The sequence below is a fragment of the Rhincodon typus genome, chromosome 13 (assembly GCF_021869965.1).
Source record: "Rhincodon typus isolate 14 chromosome 13, sRhiTyp1.1, whole genome shotgun sequence".
NCBI classification, from domain to species: domain Eukaryota; kingdom Metazoa; phylum Chordata; class Chondrichthyes; order Orectolobiformes; family Rhincodontidae; genus Rhincodon; species Rhincodon typus.
In genome coordinates, this window is record NC_063344.1 from 62150252 (window position 1) to 62175677 (window position 25426).

General features: G+C 43.6%; 1 protein-coding gene across 1 annotated transcript in view; it reads left to right on the forward strand.

Moving 5' to 3' along the window:
• inpp5d (inositol polyphosphate-5-phosphatase D) overlaps positions 1-25426 on the forward strand; it is an 89966-nt gene that overhangs the window by 13710 nt on the left and 50830 nt on the right. The gene's annotated exons all lie outside the window — the stretch shown is intronic.

Consider the following 25426-nt stretch of genomic DNA (forward strand, 5'->3'; position numbering starts at 1 on the left):
GACCCTTCATCAGAAGGGTCTAGGCCCGAAACGTCAGCCTTCCTGCTTCTCTGATGCTGCTTGGCCTGCTGTGTTCATCCAGCTCTACACCTTGTTATCTCAGATTCTCCAGCATCTGCAGTTCCTGCTATCTCTGAAACAAATATTTACTGACTCAGTTAATAACAATCTAGTTAAGAGCAGAATTGGTCATAATTATTTAGCAGAACAAGGGCAAGAGAGAACCCCACCACTTGAAAATTACGTTCCAAGTCACTCATGATCAGACTTGGAAATTTATCACTGTTCCCTTGATGCCACTGGGTCAAAATCCCAGAACTCTCTTCCCTAATAGCACTGTAGGCGTATCCACACAACACAGACTGCAGTGGCTCAAGAAGGTGGGTTCACCACCACCTTCTCATGGGCAATTAGGGATGGGCAGTAAATGCTGGCCCAGCCAGCAATGCCCATGCCTGGTGATTGAACGATTTTGTTCATCGGTTAGAGCCATCTGGCATTTTTAAAAGATGTATCGAGTGATGTAAACTCTAAGAACTCTTCCTAATTGCTAGAATTGGGGATGTGCCATCTCTGGAGTAGGGCTTCTAAATTGGGAATGCGGGGCTATGATATTGAATCAATGCCCTGGTGCTTTCTGTGGCTAACGGTTTGAGGGGAGGCTTTGGCAATTTTGAAAAAACAAAACAGTGCAGTTCCTGTAAATTCAAAATGAAAACAAAGTGCTGGAAACACTGTGGGTCTGGCAACATCAATGATGAGTAAAATAAAGTTCCCGTTTTGAATTGTGTATGACTTCTTCAGGCCTGAGAGGATCCATATTGAAGAAACACATTCTACTCATTGAACTCTGTTTCTTTCTCCACGGGCTGATCTGCTGAGCATTTCCAGCGTTTGTATTTATTTTATTTCCCATCTTTTTCTTGGTTGTTTCTCTAAGCTTGTGTGAGTCCTTCGAAAGGTTGGATGGAAACTTTGACATGGAAAGCTATGTACAGCTTCTGGAGGGAGTCAGCTGAGTGAGCTATTTTAGGTCTTATTCCATGCATTAAGTGTTTACTTTAGGATCCATGGGCAGATGAACACATGAGAGGGAAGGTTTACAAGACTCCCCTGAATTGGGGATTGAGTTGGAGGACAGTGATAATTTTTAGTCCCTGTTTATGATGTAGCCCTATTAGTTGCATACATACTTGTAATGTGTGTATTATCTATATACAAGTCCTGTCAACACATTCAATAAATGATCACATGGATGAGATACTAGAAAGTGACTAGCTCCCCAGAGTCAGATGTCAGTGAGTTTATTGCAGGAAGGGCAACAGCACTGTAAACACTGTAAATTTTATCATGTGGTATTTAACTCTTGAAATGTGCTCCTGACTCCCAAAGCTCTGCATCAGCAGCATACACTTGTAAAAATGAAAAAAACACACTTAGAATCATAGAGAAGTACATCACGGAAACAGCCCCTTCGGTTCCAACTTGTCCATGTCAACCAGATATCCTAAATAAATCTACTCCCATTTGCCAGCATTTAGCCCATATCCCTCTAAACCCTTCCGATTCATATAACCATCCAAATGCCCTTTAAATGTTGTAATTAAACCGGCCTCCACCACTTCCTCTGGCAGCTCATTCCATACACGTACCACCCTCTGCATGAAAACGTTGCCCCTTAGGACCCTTTTAAATCTTTTCCCTCTCACCTTAAACCTATGCCCTCTAGTTTTGGACTCCCCCACCTCAGGGAAAAGACCTTGGCTATTTATGCTATCCATGCCCCTCATGATTTTATAAACCTCTAATAAGGTCACCCCTCAGCCTCTGACACTCCAGGGAAAATAGTCCCAGCCTATTCAGCCTCTCCCTATAGCTCAAACCCTCCAAGCCTGGCATTATCCTTGTAAATCTTTTCTGAACCCTTTCAAGTTTCACAACGTCCTTCCTATGGAAGGCAGACCAGAATTGTATGCAGTATTCCAAAAGTGGCCTAATCAATGTCCTGCACAACCACAATTATGACCTTCAGTTCCTATATTCAATGCATTGACCAATTGCCTTCTTCACTATCCTGTTTACCTTTGACTCCACTTTCAAGGAATTATGAACCTGCACTCCAAGGTCTCTTTGTTCAGTAACACTCCCCAGGACCTTAGCATTAAGTGTCTAAGTCCAGCCCTGATTTGCCTTTCGAAAATGCAGCGCCTCACATTTATCTAAATTAAACTCCATCAGCCACTCCTTGGCCCTTTGGCCCATCTGATCAATGTCCTGTTGTACTCTGAGGTAACCTTCGCTGTCCACTGCACCTCCAACTTACATTCATTTAGCACCTTTCAAACAAGGTGTCAAGATGTCCCAATGGGCTTTGCACCTAATTAACTACAGTCCCTCTCTCAGTGTAGAAAACAAGGTAGTGAATTTATACACCTCATTCTCTCAAACAGCAATAAAATAGTGACTGACTGATGTTTAAAGATGTTGATTTGAGAGATAAATATTTACTTGTGCACCAGGGAAAGTTCCTTTTTGAAATAGTGCTGTGGCACATTTTATATCTAGCTAAGAGGGCAGATAATGCTTTAGTTTAATGTCTCAGCTGTAATGTAGTGTTTTCAACAATGCAGCACTCCCTCAGTACTGTATTGGAGTGTCAGCCTGGATTTTGTGTCCTGAATTCACAACTTTCTGATTCAAGAGGTGAGAGTTGGCTGTAATTGAACCAGATTCAGATGCCTTTGAATTGTCAGTAGCACGGCTCATGGCAAGTTGAAAATATTTTTCATCTGTGTTGATGATGTCAATGGAATTGGGAATGAGAATTCAGAAACTCACTCCACAGTGCCACTTAATGGCTGGAGCCTGCAATTGCAATGTGATGGTTGACATAGCAAATTGATATGTAAACATTATAAAAACCGAAAGAACTGCGGATGCTGTAAATCAGGAACAACAACAGAAGTTGCTGGAAATGCTCAGCTGTTCCGGCAGCTTCTGTGATATGTAAACATTATCCATTCAATTCCAATAGGTGAATGTACAAAGAGAAGCATAAGCAAAATCATGAAGTAATTTTGTTGGAAATGAAAAGTTGCTCAACTTAATTATAATCAACAATTCAATTGACTATGACATTGCAACAAGGGAAACAAAAGCCAATGCAATCTTAAATTGAAACAGACCTGGTAGACATAATTCCGCTCCTATTTTTAGTTTTGTCATTCTCTTTGGGATAGGAGAAGGTGATTGAAATGTGGACCATGAATTGGGATGAAGGAGGATTCTGGTATGAATTTGGCTGGGCAGTATGCTCTGAGCTGTGAAGGAAATTGCTCCTGGTTCTTGTCACAGTCTTTAACTAACCTGCTGGAAGACTCATTCTAGCTGTTTCTTCATTCATGATTAGCTTTGCTGCTACTTCAGTGAAACTACATGGTAGAGGTTCCTATTGAGTGCTCTCTGAGTTATCACGTGCTCTGCTTCACCAGATTGGGACGTGTATATGAATGGGGATATCTGACAGCACCAAGTGAGCTCTCAATACTCAATAATACATTTGATTCTCAACAAGTAAAACCTGAGGATTATTTATGACAATAAGGTGAAGGAGCAGAAGTAGGGCATTCAGCTCATTGAGCCTGCTGCACCATTCCATGAAATCGTGGCCAATCTGATAATCTTTAACTCCATTTTCCTGTCTTTTCCCCATAATCCTTGATTCCCTTACTGATTAAAGCCTGCCTTGAACATCCTTAGTGGCTCTGCCTCTGGAGCCCTATGTGGCAAAAACATTCCACAGATTCACTACCCCGAGAGAATTCTTCCCTTACTTGCAAGTTCACCCACAAAGTTTATCTCCTTATTTACAATTTTTTGATTGTCTTTTGTTGGTTTTTAAAACTTTCCCAATGCTCTGATTTACCACTAATCTTTACCACATTGTATGAGTTTTCTTTCAACTTAATGCATTCTTTTTCTTCCCTAGTTAGCTATCGGTAACTAATCCCATTCCTAGAATCCACCTTTCTCACTGGGATACATCTTTTGCTCTGAGCCACTTTGTTCATTGTCTGCCATTTGTCCTCAACATCTTTTTGCTAAACTCCTTTCCCACTCCAGCTAGTCCTGCCCTTGTCCCTTGTTAATTGTCCTTATTTAAACTTAGCACAATTGTTTCTGAACCTAGTTCCTCCCTCTCAAGCTGAATGCGAAATTCTATCATGTTGTTATTATTACTGTTTCTGAGAGGACCTTTTACTCTGACATCATTTATTAAACCTGCCTCATTACACATCACTAGACCCAAACTAACCTGATCCCTGGTTGGTACACAACATATTGTTTGAGGAAATTGTCCCAAATGCAGTCTGTGAATTCTTCCTCATGTCTGCCTCTACCAATCTGACCATCCCAATTTGCGTGAAGATAAAAATCACTCATGGTTAACATACTGCCTTTTTAACATGACCTCATTATCTCCTGATGTATTCCCTGTCCCATCATAAAGCTGCTTTCAGGGGCCCTATGGACTATGTCTATGAATGTCATCTTTCCTTTTTTTTAAAAAAAAATTCTTCCCCCCCCACCTATGTCAATTCTTCCAATCTATAATCATTTCATAGAATCATCAAATCCCTATAACTTGGGGCTATTTAGCCCATACCGATCCTCCAAGGAGCATCCCACCTACCCTATCCCTGCACTTCTCTTTGCCAGTCCACCCAACCTGCACATCTTTGGACTGTGGGAGGAAACCAGAGTACCTGGAGGAAACCCACACAGACACAGTGAGAATGTGCAAACTCTACAGAGACAGTTGTCCAAGGGTGGAATTGAGCCCAGGTCCCTGGCACTGTGAGGCAGCAGTGCTAACCACTGAGCCACCGTGCTGCCCACTTCTTGCTATTGTTCTCACTCCATCCCATATCCCCATCACCCTTTTCTTCATTTCAAAAATTCACATACCTCTGAATATTTAGTTCCCAATCTTAATCTCATTGTATCCATGTCTCTGTACAACTGTATGATCATACCCATAAGCCTGTATTTGTGCTGTTAATTTGTTTATTTTGTTCCAAATACTTTATTTTTACTTATTCCAGCCCATTTTACCTGTGCTGGATCTTTGACTGAAATTGTCTAATCTAATCCCAGTTCTCTCTGCTTTCCCTCTTTCCTTGTATATTCAACCTTTTCAAAAGATATATCCAATTCCCAGTCAATCAGACCGTAGCATCTGCCTCATGCCCATTCATGAAAAGTATCGTTTATAAACTAACAACTGTGTGCGTAAAAATAATCAATCTAAGGTCTCCCTTTTAGTACTTGTCTTCTGAAAGTCCTTGTAGTTGACTGCAATGAAAATGCCCTGATTTCTGTGACCTTTCTTCATGTTTATAAGCCTCCCATTCCTGTTATAATTGTATTGCATCTGCTGGCACTTTTACCCTTCCTGTAATGTGGTGGTTAGAACTGTTTACAATGTAAATGAATATAAATATAAACCAGTGTCTTGTACAATTTTAACATCACTTCCGAATGTGTTAAAAGTGTGAAACCCCAAATCCCAGTTTGCTACTTAAGGCCTTTGCTCTTCTCCACTCTAACCTTGAAATCTATCTCCTTAACTTGATCTACCCCTGTCCTTTTCTGTTAGGTATCTGAACATTTTTTGCATGCACTTCAATTCACTCTCCTTTTCTCAATCTACAGTTTCATTTTGAACTTTTATCTGTACTGTATTGTTGTGCTTTGTAGGACACTGCAGGCGTGCATTGCCCGTTTCCCTAAACTGTCATCATCAAACGGAAGAAAAGAGCGATTCTCTGCTCCAGACAGCAGCAAGTTACAATCAGTATCACTCTGTGAAGGAGAGATAGTAGGAACTGCCAATGCTGGAGAATCTGAGATAACAAGGTGTAGAGTTGGATGAACACAGCAGGCCAAGCAGCATCAGAGAAGCCGGAAAGCTGACGTTTCGGGCCTAGGCCCTTCTTCAGAAATGCAGGAGGGGAAGGGGATTCTGAAATAAATAAGGAGAGAAGGGGAGGCAGATAGAAGATGGATAAAGGAGAAGATAGGTGGAGAGGAGACAGACAGGTCAAAGAGGCGGGGGTGGAGCCAGTGAAGGTGAATGTAGGTGGGGAGTTAGGGAGGGGATAGGTCAGTTCAGGGAGGATGGACAGGTCAAGGGGGCGGGATGAGGCTAGTAGGTAGGAGATGGGGGTGGGGCTTGAGGTGGGAGGAATGGTTAGGGAGGCGGGGATGAGCTGGGCTGGTTTTGGGATGCGGTCGGGGGAGGGGAGATTTTGAAGCTTGTGAAGTCCACGTTGATACCATTGGGCTGCAGGGTTCCCATGCGAAATATGAGATGCTGTTCCTGCAGCTTTCGGGTGGACAGACATGTCATCCAAGGAGTGGGAGGGGGAGTTGAAATGGTTCGCGATTGGGAGGTGCAGTTGTTTGTTGCGAACCGAGCGTAGGTGTTCCACAAAGCGGTCCCCAAGCCTCTGCTTAACAACTTCTCCTTCAATTCCCCCCACTTCCTACAGACAAAGGGGGTGGCCATGGGTACCCGCATGGGCCCAAGCTATGCCTGTCTCTTTGTAGGATATGTGGAACAATCCCTCTTCCAAAGCTACACTGGCCCTATCCCCCACCTCTTCCTCCGTTACATTGATGACTATCGACGCCGCCTCGTGCTCCCACGAGGAGCTCGAACAGTTCATCCAATTCACTAACACCTTCCACCCCAACCTTAAGTTCACCTGGACCATCTCTGATACCTCTCTCTCCTTCCTGGACCTCTCTGTCTCCATCTCTGGCATCCACCTGGAAACCGATATCCATTTCAAGCCTACCGACTCCCACAGCTACCTAGAATACACCACCTCTCACCCACCTTCCTGCAAAAAGGCCATCCCCTATTCCCAATTCCTTCGCCTCCGCCGCATCTGCTCCCAAAATGAGGCATTCCACTCCCAGACATTCCAGATGTCCTCGTTTTTCAAGGACCGCAACATCCCCCCCTCAGTGGTCAAAAACGCCCTCGACCGTGTCTCTCGCATTTTCCACAACTCATCCCTCACACCCCCTCCCCGCAATAACAACCAAAACAGAATCCCCCTCGTCCTCATGTACCACCCCACCAACCTCCGGATCCAACGCATCATCCTCCGACACTTCCGCCATCTGCAATCTGACCCCACTACCAAAGACATTTTTCCCTCCCCACCCTTATCTGCTTTCCGGAGGGACCACTCTCTCCGTGACTCCCTCGTCCGCTCCACACTCCCCTCCAGCCCCACCACACCTGGCATTTTTCCCTGCAACCGCAGGAAGTGCTACACATGCCCCTACACCTCCCCTCTCACCCCCATCCCAGGCCCTAAGAAGACCTTCCACATCAAATAGATGTTCACCTGCACATCTGCTAATGTGGTATACTGTATCCGCTGTTCCCGTTGTGGCCTCCTCTACATCGGGGAAACCAAGCGGAGGCTTGGGGACCGCTTTGCAGAACACCTATGCTCGGTTCGCAACAAACAACTGCACCTCCCAGTCGCGAACCATTTCAACTCCCCCTCCCACTCCTTGGATGACATGTCCATCCTGGGCCTCCTGCAGTGCCACAACGATGCCACCCAAAAGCTGCAGGAACAGCATCTCATATTCCGCTTGGGAACCCTGCAGCCCAAGGGTATCAATGTGGACTTCACAAGCTTCAAAATCTCCCCTCCCCCCACCGCATCCCAAAACCAGCCCAGCTCGTCCCCGCCTCCGTAACCATTCCTCCCACCTCAAGCCCCACCCCCATCTCCTACCTACTAGCCTCATCCCGCCCCCTTGACCTGTCCATCCTCCCTGAACTGACCTATCCCCTCCCTAACTCCCCACCTACATTCACCTTCACTGGCTCCACCCCCGCCTCTTTGACCTGTCTGTCTCCTCTCCACCTATCTTCTCCTTTATCCATCTTCTATCTGCCTCCCCTTCTCTCCCTATTTATTTCAGAATCCCCTTCCCCTCCCCCATTTCTGAAGAAGGGTCTAGACCCGAAATGTCAGCTTTCCTGCTCCTCTGATGCTGTTTGGCTTGCTGTGTTCATCCAGCTCTACACCTTGTTATCTCACTCTGTGAAGGGGCTGCTTAGAGAGATAATGATTGGGCCCCACTCTCGCACTAAGTCAGGGCCAAGACATTTGACCTAAGCTGGGACTTAGACGCGTCCCCATCTTTCATCTTTTTCCATCTCACAGATGCTGCAAACTGAGAGCCTAATGAGTGGGAGCTTCTGTCTTGGGAAACTCTCTTGCTCCTGAGTCCCTACTCCTCCATATATCAATGGCTTTGGAGCTGAAGAAGGGTCACTGGATCTGAAACGTTAACTCCGTTTTCTCTCCACAGATGCTGCCAGACCTGCTGAGTTTCTCCAGCAATTTCTGTTTCTGATTCCGAGCATCCACATTTCTTTGGCTTTACCCTTTTTGGAGTTGCTGGTCTATCCTTCCACAAGGCCACCCTGGAAATTGCACTGAAAGCCTTGGGGTGTGCAGGTCCCAGCTGAGTCTGCAGGCCTTGGAGCCGTGTAACCCTGCAGTGTAGATTTATACCAGGAGGACCTTTTGATTACAAGTCACAATTTCTGACCTTTCCTGATCTTGAAGGCGCTATATCTTTAAACGCTGTTGTGAATATTTAGTGGAAGATTTTAATGCCAATGTACCCGAAAGGAGAGCTGGCTAGCAATATTAGCCCCTCAATATAGCCCCTGAGTATTGATCTGAATGTAACTGCAGAAGCACTCTGTTGTAACATTTAAGTCTGGGTTTATGGCAGTGATGAATTTACATTGCTCGGTCACTGGACATGTGTGACCATTGATGCACTTTTTCCATTTCCTTGCTTGACTTTAACAAGCAAGGTGGAGCACGGACAGTAAGGCTTCTTAACTTGTACATCAGAGCTTGCACCCTCAGCTAGACTTCACTCGGAACTGCTTTCTGCTTCAGCCTTTTTGCAGAAGTTACCAAGAACTCAAGGCTAAGCTGCTCTGCAAAAGCTTCTGTAAAAGAGGAAGAGGTGGCTCTGTATTCAGTAAGGATGACGTAGTCTGCAGCTGAATAATTCACCCAGTGGATTTAACCCTTTAGTGCAAATCCATTTACAATGAAACAAAACCCTGCAGTTATTCTTTCTAAGTATGTTTCTTGTTTCTTTCATTCTTCAATTAAATTTGTGGTCATTCAACTTACTTGAAAATATGTCCCAGATTTCTTACAAACTGCCTACGGTCTGTTTCGTAGTTCCTATGATTGTATTGTTCATTGACAGCCAAATAAACCCTCAAGGGGTCTGACTGTAGTATGGTTCATGTGGTTTGCGTTCTAATCCAGAGCTCCAGTTTGTGAAGGTTAGTACAGTGGCCAACGTTTACTCAGTCGTGTGCTTATTTACAGACTGAAACCTTACCACACACCTCCCAACACAGCCAGTCTACATTTTTAGAGACTGTTGCTTTATATGTGCTCAAGTGAGCCACAATGAATGCACTCTACCCGCATACAATTAAGACAACTGTATATAATTTACAGTTCATACATAGACTAATGGGTAGCTGAGAGGAAGTTCAGTTGGAATCTAATCAAAAGGCTTGAATTGTTTATGTATAGAAGAGTAGATACCTGGGGTAAGTTTGAGATTGAAAGCTAATTCTGAAACTGGCAAGAGACCTGTCTTTAGGCGGTTTCAAAGCAAGAAGCCCAGACAAGCAAAATTCCCACTACTCCTATACAGAATGGACCATCCTGCTATCTCCTCCCACTGACGCAAGGCTGGAGTATATCTGCACTGAAAACAACAAATACTGGAGATCACAATGGGTCAGACAGCAACCAGGGAGCGAGAACAAGCTAACGTTTTGAGTCCAGGTGTCTTGCTCTGATGATGAGTCATCCTAGACTCAACGTTAGCTTGCTCCCTGTCCATGGATGTTGTCTGACCCATTGTGATCTCCAGTATTTGTTGCTTCCAGTGCAGATTCCAACATCTGCGATAATTTGCTCCTATATGGAGCATATCTGCAGTTCGGTAGAGCCAAGACTTTGGAAACTCCTTCCTGCAGTACATGTAGGGAAGATCTGTGATAGGAGTGTGACTTGCAAGCAGCACTGGGTTACTACTGAAGAGCATTGCACTGCCCATCTATCACAGTCTGCTCTGCTTCCTACACTGTACCTCACTCTGCCCTGAGACAGCGCTGCCTCTTCCCCACTTCCATCAGAGAGCCAGGGTGACTGCTCTGTCACCAGTGGTGTTCTGGAATATTGGTGGTCTGCCTACTGGGTGTGTTTGTGTTACCTAGTCTTCCTCACACAGTGATCCCATTTCTGAGCTTCTAGTGCCAGGCACTGCCAATCTTAGCCATGTGGCCTCCAAAAGACCCCCAATTACCTCTGACCACTAGCCCCATGCATGGTAGACACTAATTGGCTGTCCAAAATACTCTTTGATCAGAGTGCCTTCCTTGTACCCTTTAGCAGCCCCTGGAGAGACTATGGGCTATTCCACCATGAATAGCATCATTGCTCAACCTGAGCTGCCCTAAGGGTGTATGGACCTGCAAGAATAGAACTCCAGAGGAGCTAAAACATCATCCCAACACCGACTTCTCCCTACAATTCTCACCCAAGCAGCTTTTGCTCAGCTTTCTTGCCACCAGTCCCACCCTATGATGTTAGTGGGGTAAATCTTGAATTAGTGTGGTTCGTCTACAAATAGCTATCCACTTGACTTCAAGCAGTAGACTGTCACCACCAGTTATCTTGATAATCTACATATAAGCCCACACAATTGCAGCAAAATTTAACCCGATCGCATACATACTGTCATACTTGGTGGTCATTTCAACCTGATGCCTGTCAGGATATATGAGTAAAATGCTGGTTATACATATCGCCTGACTTCAACTTCCATTGAAGTCAATGTGGAGTAACATCAGGCAAGATGTAAAACTGGTGACTGATGGCATTGCTTTAATACTGAGTGAATTAAATTTAAAACGACCTTTTTTTTTACTAGATAGTGAAAATAGACAGAGTTATAGGTCAAGCTTTTCTTCAACACCTTTTTGTATATGCAGTCACTTTGGTGACACTTGAGTCCATTAGTTTATTCATTGCCTTAGTCCTATGGGTAATGCAGATTGGGTTAGAAGTGACCTATATAAGAAGGACAGATTGCACCTGAATAGGAAGGGGGCTACGATAATGGCAGCAGGATTTGCTAGAGCTGCTTGGAAGATTTAAACTAGCAAGGTGGGGGGGGAAGCGGGGAGCGGGGTGGTGGTTGGGACCCAGGGAGGTAGTGAGGGAAAAGAGCCATCTGAGACTGATACATTTTGGAAAAAGAGTAAGGCAGGCAGGAACAAAGCAGAGAATGAAGTAGGACTGATAAATTAAACTGCATTTATTTCAATGCAAGAAGCCTAACAGGTAAGGCCAATGAACTCAGGCTATGGTTGGGAACATGGGACTGGGATATCATAGCAATTACAGAGATGTGGCTCAGAGATAGGGCAGGACTGGCAGCTTAATGCTTCAGGGTACAGATGCTACAGGAAGGATAGAAAGGGCAGCAAGAGAGGAGGGGGAGTGGTGTTTTTGATTAGGGATAACATTAATGCTGTGCTTAGAGAGGATATTCCTGGAAAATATGTACAGGGAAGTTATTTGGGTGGAACTGAGAAATAAGAAAGTGATGATTGCCTTATTGGGACTGTACTGTAGACCCGCAATAGTCAGCGGGAAATTGAGAAACAAATTTGTAAGGAGGTCTCAGTTATCTGTAAGAAAAATAGGGTGGGTATGGCAGGGGATTTTAATTTTTCAAACATAGACTGGGACTGCCATAGTGTGAAGGGTTTGGATGGAGGAGAATTTGTTAAGTGTGTACAAAAAAATCTTTCTGATTCAGTATGCGGATGTACCTACGAGAGAAGGTGCAGAACTTGACCTACTGTTGGGAAATAAGGCAGGGCAGGTGACTGAGGTGTCAGTGGGGGAGCACTTTGGGGCCAGTGACCATAATTCTATTTGTTTTAAAATAGTGATGGAAAAGGATAGACCGGATCTAAAAGTTAAAGTTCTAAATTGGAAGTTCTCAATTTTGTCACTGTAAGGCAAGTACTTTCAAATGTTGATTGGGTGCAGATGTTTGCAGATAAAGGGACGACCAGAAAATGGGAAGCCTTCAAAAATGAGATAATGAGAGTCCAGAGACAGTATGTTCCTGTTAGGGTGAAGGGCAAGGCTGGTAGGTGTAGGGAAGGCTAGATGACTGGAGAAATTGAGGTTTTGGTCCAGAAAAAGAAGGAAGCATGTGTCAGGTATAGACAGCAGGGATCAAGTAAATCCCGAGAAGGGTATAAAGGAGTAGGAGTGTACCTAAGAGGGAAATCAGGAGGGGCAAAAAGAGGGCATGAAATAGCTTTGGCAAATAGGGTTAAGGAGAATCCAAAGAGTTTCTACAAATACATTAAGGACAAAACTGTAACTAGAGAGAGAGTAGGGCCCATTAAGGATCAGCAAGGCTGCCTATGTGTGGAACCGCAGGAGATGTGGGAGATACTAAACGAGTAGTTTGCATCAGTGCTTACTGTGGAGAAGGATATGGAAGATGCAGAACATGGGGAAATAAATTACGACATCTTGAAAAATGTTCATATTACACAGGAGGAGGTGCTGGACATCTTAATGCATAAAGGTGGATAAATCCCTGGGACCTGATCAGGTGTATCCTAGAACTCTGTGGGAAGCTAGGGAAGTGATTGCTGGGGCCCCTTGCTGAGATATTTATCATCGAAAGCCACAGGTGAGGTGCTGGAAGATTGGAGGTTGGTTAACATGGTCCCACGAGAAAGGTAGTGAGGAAAAGCCAGGGAACTATAGACTGGTGAGTCTGACATCAGTGGTGGGAAAGTTGTTGGAGGGAATCCTGAGGGACAGGATTTACATGTATTTGGAAAGACAAGGACTGATTAGGGATATTCAACACGGCTCTGTGTGTGGGAAACCGTGTCTGACTAACTTGATTGAGTTTTTTGAAGAAGTAACAAAGGGGATTGATGATGGCAGAGCAGTGGATTTGATCTATATGGACTTCAGTAAGGCATCGACACGGTTCCTCATGGTAGACAAGTTAATAAGGTTAGATCACAATGAAAAGAGGGAGAACTAGCCATTTGGATACAGAGCTGGCTCAAAGGTAGAAGACAGAGGGTGGTGATTGAGAGTTGCTTTGCAGACTGGGGTCCTGTGACCAGTGGTGTGCCATGAGGATCAGTGTTCGGTCCATTGCTTTTTGTCATTTATATAAATGGTTTGGATGTGAAATAGGAGGCATGGTTAGTAAGTTTGCAGATGACACCAAAATTGGAGGTGTAGTGGACAGTGAAGAAGGTTATCTCAGAGTACAACAGGATCTTGATCAGATGGGCCAATGGGCTGAGGAGTGGCAGATGGAGTTTAATTTAGATAATTGTGAGGCTGCATTTTGGAAAGGCAAATCAAGGCAGGACTTATACACTTAATGGTAAGGTCTTGGGGAGTGTTCATGAACAAAGAGACCTTGGAGTGCAGGTTCATATTTCCTTGAAAGCGGAGACGCAGACAGATAGGTTAGTGAAGAAGGTGTTTTCTATGCTTGCCTTTATTGGTCAGTGCACTGAGAATAGGAGTTGGGAGGTCATGTTGCGGCTGTACAGGACATCGGTTAGGCCATTTTTGGAGTATTGTGTGCAATTCTGGTCTCGCTGCTACAGGAAGGATGTTGTGACACCAGAAAGGGTTCAGAAAAGATTTACAAGGATGTTGCCAGGGTTGGCGGGTTTGAGCTATATGGAGAGGGTGAATAGGCTGGGGCTATTTTCCCTGGATTGTCGGAGGTTGAGGGGTGACCTTACAGAGGTTTATAAAATCATGAGGGGCAACGACAGGGTGAATAGTCAGTCTTTTCCCTGGGGTGGGGGGGATGCCAAAACTAGAAGGCATAGGTTTAAGGTGAGAGGGGAAAGATATAAAAGAGACCTAAGAGGTAACTTCTTCATGCAGAGGGTGATGTGTGTATGGAATGAACTGCCAGAGGAACTGGTGTAGGCTGGTATGATTACATGTTTAAAAGGCATTTGGATGGGTAAATGAATAGTAAGTGTTTAGAGGGAAATGGGCCAAATGCTGGCAAATAGGATTAGATTTATATAGGATATTTGGTTGGCATGGAGTCGGACCGAAGGGTCTGTTTCCATGCTGTATATCTCTATGACTCTCTATAACAGGACCCAACTGATTATGAATAATATGTGGCATGATCACCACGCTTGCCTATTGACTTAGCGGGAATGAAAATCCAACAATACCAACTTTCTAAATGCAGGCTAAGTTACCTATTCAAATTTATTTATAGACATAATGATATATTAAAGCAGAAAGACTGACCAAATATTAAGCCACGTGAATCACATTGGTAGAAATTAGATTTACTGGTTACAACCAGGGTCTGTCTTTCCTATAGCTCATTTTAGATATCAGGAATTATGCTATTCCCAATTGGCCCTTATTATTTGGGTGGAAAATCAGCAGAAGCTTTATTCATGTGATTTCTGCAAAGTTATTGCAGCCAACCGGGAGAAACAAGAAAGAAATTTCTAGCAATTGTACGTTTGAAAATATTAATATGTTACATCACCTCCAAGAGTTCTCTCAGTTTTTTCACATAAAAGCATCCTGGATTTTAAGGATGATTCTCCTCAAGTTTAAGAACTTTGCTTTGAAGGTACGTTCATGTAGAATGCCAATGGCATCTTTATCTGTGACAGTGACACCAAACTTCGATCACACAAGGGACACCAATTTGATTAGCTCTTTGGAAAAATACTGTCCACATCTAGCAATCTGACACCCTGTCTCCATCTGTTGAGCTGCATATTTTAAAATCATTCAACCTGTTACTCAGCAACCATTGAGAACCTTTTTATAGCAATGAGCTGTTTATTGTGGATCAAAGCTTCAGTCAGCCATTTTACATCTAGTGGTGAGGGTGACACCTCCATCTTAGACCCTTCAAAAGGAATAACCTGAATAAATAAATAACTAAATAAGGTCTCTTTCCATCACATAACTTGGCATCAGTTTGAAATGGGCTTGTCAAAAATCACAAAGCTTTTAAGCCTCAAAGCTGTTACTGCATAATTAAAGATTAATTTAAAGCCTTGCTGAATATCATTTTTTTTGTCTAAGTTCTATGTACTAGGAAGGGAAGGTTGATCTCTGAGATGCTCAGGCTTCTGTAGCAGGTTTTTTAATCTCTGTTGCAGTTCTACTTTTATTTACTGTTCCTCTTTCTGTAACCACAGCTTGTTGTGAGATCTAAAATTAATCCTCACGGTGAGTGTACAACAGCCACCTCTGTCCCAAGTGTTTTATGTGAGCCCCCAGGACACTACTGGTTATTTTGCAATCAGCACCAAATATCTTCATAGCTCACTCGCAGTTCTGCATGACTCAAATGGGCAAGTTTGTCACAGGCTGCCTGTAATCTTTGTCAGCCGTGGCTCAGCTAGTGCTTTGTGTTAAAAGGTGGTGGTTTAAAGTCACATACTGGTTTCCCGAACGTGTTATTCAGACTGACACGCCCAGTGCAATACTGAGGGAGTGCTGTACTCTCTGAAGGGTTGCCCTTTGGGTGAGAAGTGTATCAACTGAGCATCAGAGGTCCCTCAGCGATGACCAGTATTTTTTCCTCTATCTGGCACCATCACAAAACAGGTTCTCTGCTCATTGTCTTGTTGCTATTTGAGGGAACTTGTAATGTGTAAATTGGTAAATGTGGTTCCACACCAGCGACTGGACTCCAAAAATACTAAGATAGTAGGAACTGCAGATGCTGGAGAATCTGAGATAACAAGGTGTACAGCTGGATGAACACAGCAGGCCAAGCAGCATCAGGGGTGCAGGAAGGCTGATGTTTCGGGCCTAGATCCTTCTTCAGAAAAATCGATTTGATTTTGATAACATTAATTGTAGAGGCTCTTTATATCAACCAGAGTTCAGGCCAACTTTGTCTGCTCGTTTTCTAACAGGAAGCAGCACTGTCCAATACCTCTAACATTTTGGGTGTTTTTACCACCTTTTGAGAAAGCAATCATCTAAACACACACATCCATAATAGTATGAAGAAACCCAGACACTGACCAGGATCATCAGAGTAGAACCTGCGAGAGATGAGATATCAGCAGTTAAAAACACATCTACAGAATTGAATGGAACAAGTCACTTATCTGATGGGAGCGACCAACTCATTAGCAGAAATGCAGAAGGAACACAGTTCAGCTCCCTCTGCAGGCTCCCTGGCTAATAACTGTATGTCAATCAGAGGAATGCAGATTTGATGTTACTGCTGTCGAGTCCAGGCCAGCGCTGGGTGCAGTAAGGATGTGACATTTAGTGCTGGTGCTCTGGGAGGGAAATCACAGTCAGGGTTTGTGCCCCATGATGTGGCTGAGCTTTGGAACAAGCTCTGGTGCGATGCCTGCATTGTGCAGAACTTCACCAGCACTCCGTGTGTCTGGGCTCACATGGGAAATGGCTGCCCAGACACAACAATTTGAAGGCTGGCGCACGAACCATGCAATATTAACAGAATCAAAGACTAAAGTATTGGACAGAAGCCAACTAGAGTGAAAAGAATATATTAGAGTGAGACATATGTTATTGAGTGCAGTCTGAGTGAAAACTCTATAGGAGACAGTAGGAAATAGGAAGTAGCAGAATGTTAAACAAATTTCTTTGCACCGCAAATTGGGTTTTATCTTAATTCTAATTAACACTTTAATCATGCCAGGTGGCTCTAGGGTTGAAAAATAATTGATTTACATTGGTGAAGTTACCATGGAAGTTTCAGTGTATAGAAATGTAAAAGATAGGAGCACGAGTAGATCACTCAATCCAGCAATTAATACTCTGCCATTCAATGTAATCATATCTGGTCCTCGAGCTCCACACCATAAGCCCCCTCCTCCCCACACCTTCTGATTCCTTTAGTGTCTAGAAATCTATTTCTTAAATATATTGCACGACTTGTCCTCCACAGCTTTGTGGGATGAAAAAATTCTGCACGTGCACCACCCTCTGAGTTGAGATATTTCACCTCCTCTTAGCCTGAAATGGCCTACCTCTAATCCAATGACAGTAATCTTTGGATTTAACCTGTGCACATGGAAAAATTATGTACTTCGTTCTCGAGTCATGTTGTCGTATATCTTCTTTTAAAGCCAGAAAGTCTTTCATTCCTTCATCTTTCCTCATAAGTCAGCCTCTATAACAACGGAAAGCCTCAAGACTAAGTTACCCTAGGGCTTGAATCGAAGAAATTTGAGCTCAGACAGAGGCTGTTTGGCCAGCCATACCTGTTCCTGTCCTAACCCCACCCCCTGAAACCTAGAGTGAAACTGCTCAGCCTTGCTGCTTGGCGAGACTCTCAAAGAAATATCTCCCTGATATCATGGTGAACAGAACTGAATATCGCACTCAAGTTGTGGTTTGACTGGAGCAATGTATGGGTTATGTTTCACTTCCTCTGAAGTACTTTGGCTTCCAGTCCAGGATTAATTAATTGTGTTGTCTGTGGTTTTTAGCAGTAAGCTGATTGCATGACATTAGATGCGCTAGGCCTGCACATCACTTTCATAGAATCACAAGAGTTGTTGAATTGTCATAGGAATTGATTTCAATCACTTAGTTTACCGCAGACCCAGACATGGGGCATGAAAATGGTGCAAAGCTTTAGGGACTACATTGCAAACCATTTTACGCTCGCCACACCATGTCTCAAATTATTCGTATAGATCCCAAAATATGACTCTCAGAAAAAAATCTATCAGATTTTATCTGAGTTCAACATCATTCATTCTATTTCTCCTAGTACAACTGCAGAGTATTTTTCACTTTATTTGTTTAGATTAGGTCACAGCTGAGAGGGAAAATCCATTAAAAGAAACTGCAATACTTAGCTAATGGTTGCACTGGTTGTCTATTCTTAAGCAGACAAGATGAGTTGGACCAGGATGTGTCATCTACCAGCTTTACTTTTTTTTCCCTTCTGGGACTTTTATTTGCATATTTTGCATGCCTGTCATTCATTGTGTAGATTATTCAAATACTTTCTCAAATGCAAGCAGACACATATGTCAAATAAATGTCCTCTCTCCAATAAAGTCTGATAGCACATGTAAATTAAAGATCATAGGGAGTTTCAACACCTATCATCAGTGTGGAGGGCACCACAGAATGCTGTGCCCCATTTCATGACTGACAATACATTTCTTCCAATCTCTCAGCTGTTCACACCTTATCCTTTCCAAATCTTAAACATTGAATCCCACTGACAGGACTTCCTAATAAGTTTTAGTTATGTTTAATGGGATTTCTCAATGCTCTTTTCTTTTTGAAACTGGGTCTTTAAGTGGGCAGCATGGTGGCCCAGTGGTTAGCATTGCTGTCTCAGAACACGGGGGACCCTGGTTTGATCCCAGATTTGGGTGACCGTCTGTGTGGAATGTGCATGTTCTCCCTGTGTCTACGTGGGTTTCTTCTGGGTGCTCTGGGTTCCTCCCACAGTCCAAAGATGTACAGGCTAGGTGGATTGGTAATGCTAAATTGCCCATCGTGTTCAGGTATGTGCAGGTTTAGGTGTGTTAGCCATTGGAAATGTAGGGTTACAGGGAAAGGGTAGGGGGATGAGTTTGAGTGGGATCCTCTTCAGAGGGTTGGTGTGGACCTGTTGGACCAAATGTCTTGTTTCCACACTGTACAGATTCTATGGAAGTAGTTTGGCTATCCCAGATAATCTTGGCAAGTTATTGAAATGACTTTTACTTGTTTTTAAGGGAAATAAAGATTTTACTTTATATGGCGCCTTATGCAACCTCAGCTGCACTTCCCTCAGTTAACATAAGCAAAAAATTGTGGATAATGGAGATCTGTATACAGATAAAAATGTTCTAGAGAGACTCAACAGATCTGTCAGCATCTGTGGTGAGAGAAACAGATTTGACGATGCAAGACCAATGTGACTTGAATGACCATCTGAAGAGTAATATTAGTCTCCAAATGTTAACTGTTTCTGTCTCCACAGATGCTGCCAGACCTATTTAGTTTCTCCAGACATTCTCTCCTTTTTATTATGTCTTCTGGTTCTTTTTTTGCGTTTAGAAATAATCACTCATTAAACTTCGAAAGGTTAGGGGTCTTCATGTTTAATATTGCTGGAGGCGCTGCCTGCTGAACAGACTGCTCTAGGCCAGTGACCTGTTACACTCACTGGACTCAATGTGGCAGCTGTGAATGTGATACACAACTGTTGGTTCTTAGATAATTAGTTGCTAGCTGTTTACATACCATACAACAAAATATAATTGTCCCAATCATTTTCTAGCTGAAGAAGCACTTTTAATTAGGGAAATAGTGGTCAAATGATGGACAATCTGTTTTCTGATAGGGTTATTGGTTCAGTGGTAAATATTGGTCAGGAAGATCTGACTTGCTGATCTTTGAAAAGTGCTGCAGGCTCTTGAATGTTGGCGTGGACTTTCATGGAATGTGTCATCTAGAAAGACAGAGCGCTCCTTCAGTTCGACATTGGAAGGGACAGAAGTGATTAAGTGTTCCAGTCTATCCAGCTTGAATCCATGGGTTTCTGACTCTAATGCGTGAGAGCTGCCACTGAGCCCCATCTGACTGCATGGGCGGGGGGGAAAAAAAACACAATTATTTTGTAAGAGATTGACCCTGCTGTTGGAAAATGCTTCAGGCCAACATTCCAGTGACCTTTTCATTTAAAAGGGCCTCTGTTGGTTGTGGAAATGCTTGGTTCAACCAATTAAGACTGTGCTTGATGCTGAATAGCAGCATTAAAACTGATTGCAGCCTCTCACAGTCTAACTGGTTTCTTCATCAGGATTTCAATAATCTGAAACCCCTTCCCACCCTCAGTCTTCCATTTCCAACAGCTGTTCCGCATTTTTTAATACCCAGGCCATGTTGTGTTCCCAAGGCTGCAGTTCATTCACTTTTGCATTCACATGTCTCTGCTCTGAATGTTAAGGCTATTTTGTAACTGAACATTGTTCCTGTGACCACTGTTCAAAATCAATGACAAGCACCAACCACTGTTTCTGCTGGAAAGGAACAATTCAATTCTCTGTTGCTGTCCTCCTTGGGCTGACACTCCTCCCTGTTTGATGAAAAGTTTAGCTAAACTGTTTGACTCCTTTCATTCAAGTTCACCCACGTTCTCCCTGCTGGGAGAGACACACACCCGTCTGTGCCCTACGGCTGTTGATCCTACTCAATAGCTCCCTTGTCCAGGGCCGATTGTAGGCATGGCTGTTTCTCACTTTGGCCCTAAGTGCACTTCACTGAAAGTCTCTTTATATTTTCTGTGGTGGGACACTTAACTCTTTTCTTTTCGAGCAATGGATTTTTCTTCTGGTGGCATGACGGAGATGTAGGATACCTGGATGGGGCAACAAGTGGTGCGGGTGGCATGGGCAGGTAGTAGGGAGGAGTTGGAGAGCAATGTTTGTAGCTTGGACTGGAACTCAATTCATTTTGCACTGTGTGGTTTAAGGAGCATTTTGTATCTTGCTTGAGGTAAGCCCTAGGCCTGTATATTAATTTGATTGTAGACTGTGGTGTCAGTGTTTGCTTAGGCCCATCACATGGAAATTGTGCCAACCCTCTAGGATTTGGTCTGGAATCTCCAGGAATTGAAGATTCCTTCTCCAGCTGCACATTGTCCTGTGCAACCCGAGGAAAAAAATCGCGGGGATATTTGAAAGAGATTGATTTTGTTTTTTTTTTAAATGTTTTCTTTAGAAAAGACTGACTGTTAAGCATCATCCAATTGGGTAATGAGATGTCTTACTTTCCAGTTGGTGTAAGAATGCAGTAGATCACAAGGATGGATGTAGTGGCTGACTGATTACAGCATGGGGGCATGACGTTTGATGAACCCTCCAGGAATACATTTTTAATCATCGTTTGTAACCTTAGTATGGCCTCTGGTCTCAGCTTAGCCTGGGACCAAGGTCTACATGTTCTGAAGTTATAGTCATGTGCTTGCTCCTCTGGGCATCCATCTGGATAGTAGTCACCACTTCAGGACACTCCACGTGCAGCGACTGCTCACACACTCCGCCCATAATTGGGCACGTACCAGCCTCTTCACACCCTCATGCCACATCTCTTAAGGCTAAACTTCGGAGCATCCTGGCACCTGTCATTATAATGCTTTGCACAAAGACAGGAATCGTCTGATAGATTTGACCAGGGTGCATCTCAAAACTCCTCACTTGCACTCTTAGTGCTCACTCACTTTGAGCCTGCTTCGATACTCACAGCATCTCTGCCATGCCTTTTTCATGCTTTGTCCCCTCTGCCACAGCTTAAAGTCTCACAGCGGTTATAGTCATACAGCAAGGAAACAGACCCTTCGGTCCAACCGTCCATGCCGACCATAATCCCAAACTAAGCTAGTCCCACCTGCCTGCTCTTGGCCCATATCCCTCTAAACATTTCATATTCATCTACTTATCTAAATATCTTTTAAATGTTATAACTGTATCCACATCCACCACTTCCTCAGGAAGATCGTTCCACACATCAATCACCCTGTGTTTTTAAGAAAAAATTGCCCCTTGTGTCTCTTCTAAATCTTTCTCCTCTCACTTTAGAAACACGCCCCTAGTCTTGAAATCCTCCACCCTATGAAAAAGACACCTGTCATTTACCTTATCTATATCCCTCAGGATTTTATAAATCTCTATAAGGTCACACCTCAACCTCTTACACTCCAGTGAAAAAAGTCCCAGCCTCTCTTTATAACTCAAACCCTCCATTCCTGGCAACGTCTGACTTGCCTTTCTATTTGGTGCAGTTACAAAGCCAGGAAGCTTGTCATCATTGTCAGCAGTGATCTGTAAAGGGGCTGGACATGTTGTTTGTATGGCAGTATGCTATGTCAATGTCACACCCACACCATGTCCCAACAGTATACACTGCAAACACACTACATGTGTCTCAACCAAGTGGCCGTGTCTCAAAGCCTAAGGGGAATTGTCCTCAGTCAAGATGAGGAAGACAGTCTTCAGTTAATAGGTCCCAGCACAGTCAGCCATGTCCTATATCAGTTCAAGGGCTTGAACATAGTCAGTCAGTGAGATGGGATATCCAGGGCCAAGGGGTCCGTACCACCACAGTATGGGGCGTAGGTGAGGGTTAATCCTGCAGCCAGTGTGTGGTGCCCTGGTCAGTCAGTCAGGAAGCAACACAGATATCGGTCAGGGGTCTGGTCAGCTATCAGTCAGAGCTGTCCATCCAAGCCAGTCAGTCAGGAGGAAGGCCATGATCAATCTTTGGGGTCAACTCAGTGAAGGTCAAGGGTAGGGGGGAGATCATCAGGGGCTCACTGTTGTTCAAGTCAGTTCTGGGGACTGGAGGCAGTGAGCTGGGAATCAGAGGTGACAATAATTGTGAGTGATGGAAATGCAACAAATAAGGGGAGGGGACAATAGTCTGTTGAAGGGCATGGGTTACTGTGGGATGGGGGTTGTGTCATTGATGGTCACAGTCACCTTGGTTTTGATGTGGGGACAGTGCAGCATATTGCTTAGCATGACTAAACTGTAGGCTACAGTGGACATTAGGGGAAGAGTAGCAGTCCCTTAGACAGGCTGTAAGGTGGGATGTGGCTAAGGATGGGTGACGTGTATGACTTGGTTCTTGAGAAGCAGAGTTACATTTCCAAATGTTCATCTGAGAAGTGTTTCTTTTCGGTTCCCCTGCAATGTGCAAGGTGAAGGCAGCTCCAGGCAGGTAATGTTTGACTGGCTGCACAGCTTGGCTTTCTGAATGGTCCCAGTGCTGGGAATCCCAGGAAGTGCCGGCAATGTCGAATACTTCCAACTCTGGAGAGATGGAAGATGCATCGAACAGGGAACCGTAGAGCTGTGGTGCATAGGTAATGAAGGAGATAACAGCCTGAGAAACCTCACCAGGGCTCATGGAAAGAGACCCTCTGTGAAATCCACCAGAATTGTCACTTGGCCAATTTTTCTGGTAAAATTCAGCCCACAGTGTTAGCTGTAGGGAAGTTTATATTCATAGGTTCCACATCAATGATGTGGAGGTGCTGGTGTTGGACTCGGGTGGACAAGGTCAAAAATCAGACGACACCAGGTTATAGTCCAACAGGTTTATTTGAAGGCACAAGCTTTTGGAGTAAGGAGAGAGACTGGTGTTGGTCTGTGTGCATTGTTAGCCCTGGGTCTGTGAGTAGATGGGTTCTGATGTTTGATGTGCCTCTCCACGCTGTGCTCTGTGTGCTGATAAATATACTGTGGGAACCAATTCATCATTATCCAATAACTCAAAACAAAAAAATCGAGGCAAAACATTTTCTTTTCATTGTGTATAGCAAGGCACAATGGTTATTGCTGGACAGTGAAGTGTGTTCCATGGCTACACTTTTCATTGTAGCCTGATTACCGTTCATGATTCTCCGTGCAGGTACAACATGGGTCAAATGTAGAATAAAGCTCCAACTACACTGTCACAACAACGTTGTTCAGGGAAGTTGCAGAAGAATGCTCCTTACGGCACTATCATGATGCTTTTCAATCCCCCACATGAGCTGTTGTGGTGCTTAAGGTAGTGATATGAATGCAGTGCCCTATAAAATGCTTTTGTAGACTAGAAATGATCCAGACTCCATAAAATCCTTTCAGGAGGACACATGCAGTTGATTTACTACAGCATTTGGTTGAATACCTGGCGTATCGAATCTTGAAAAGCGAGATCTAAATAAAAAAATTTTCTTGTGTCGTGTTTCCGTGTGTGAAAGTACTCTCGTGAAGTGCTGATGATTATTTGTTGTGTGAGGCTACTCTTAGCTGATTAAAGACGTTATCCATTGCGCTTGTCATGAAATTTGACTTGGCAGAAACCATCAGACTTGAAGGTATTTGGCAACATGCATTGAAAGGTGATTCACCTGGAAAATGTTGAATTGTAGCAGTATGAGGTAGACATGTACGGGAAGCAAAGGAAAGCAGGGATTTTGTTAAAGGCAGTGGCAGATGTTTCTATGTTGGATTCAAGGAGCATAGATAAAAAAGATCACGAAACATCTCTTTCATCCTCTATCAGGTTGGTATAGTCATAGGATACAGCAGAATATAAGGAGATTGTTGACTGGCCATAGCAATCAATGTCTGTTAGTTAGTCCACCACAGAGACAGATGCAAAGTGTGTGAGGATCACTGCAGTGGTAGAAAATTCTGAGAGCCCTTGAGTCCAAGATTACCTGGTCATTCACAAGATACTACACTTCACATGTCACATCTCAAATCAATTCAGTACTGTATCCCAAAATGTTCAATAAACTTTCTTTCATGAGTCATTCTCAGATCTTTTTGGTTGAAGTGGCATTTCCTGGAAGTGTTATTTGACAAGTCATGAAAGCCTGTGCATGCAGCAAGTTTAAAAGGGGAGGGTATTTGGTCTTTGATAACTATGTCCAAGCAAGAAAGAACAAAGTTGAATTTATACCGTGTCATTCAACAGCCAATTTTCACACAGCATTGACTTGAAAATAGGAATAAGCAAATAATTGGTTTCTATGATGTTGTTTAAGAGAGAATTATTGACCAGACTTGGGAGAGCCTCCTTGCTGAATGGATAGATATCTCATCTGAGAGATTTGCCAGTACAGCACTTCCACAGTAGAGCACAGGACACCATCTTAGCTTTGTTACTAAATCCCAGCTCAGCAGTCTTGTTTGTACTGTCTGCATTGAACTGGTTATAAGATTGGTGCCTGCAGTGTGTCAGAAAGCATACAACTAGAGCAAACCAGGAAGCACATTAGTACAAATTCCATCCAAACACCTGTCCTTTCATACAAAAACATATATTTGCATGCATCATCACTTAAACAAGTTGCCCACTATACAAATAATTGTTCTTAGGCACTAGCAAAACTGTTTGTTATTCTGATTAGACCCTCTTGTCAGTCTGTTTACACTTATAACATAGGCCAAACTGGAAGAAAACTGACAATAAGGATACACGAATACCAACTAGCCACCAAGAGACATGACCAATTCTCACTGATCTCAATACACACAGATAAAGAGGGACACTAATTCGACCGGGACAACACATCCAGAATAGCACAAGCTAAACAGAGACATGCCAGGGAATTCCTGGAGGCCTGGCATTCCAACCGGAACTCTGTCAACAAACGCAAAATAAACTGGACCCGATATACATACCACTGAAAAACAGAATCGGAAGTAATGCCAACCACC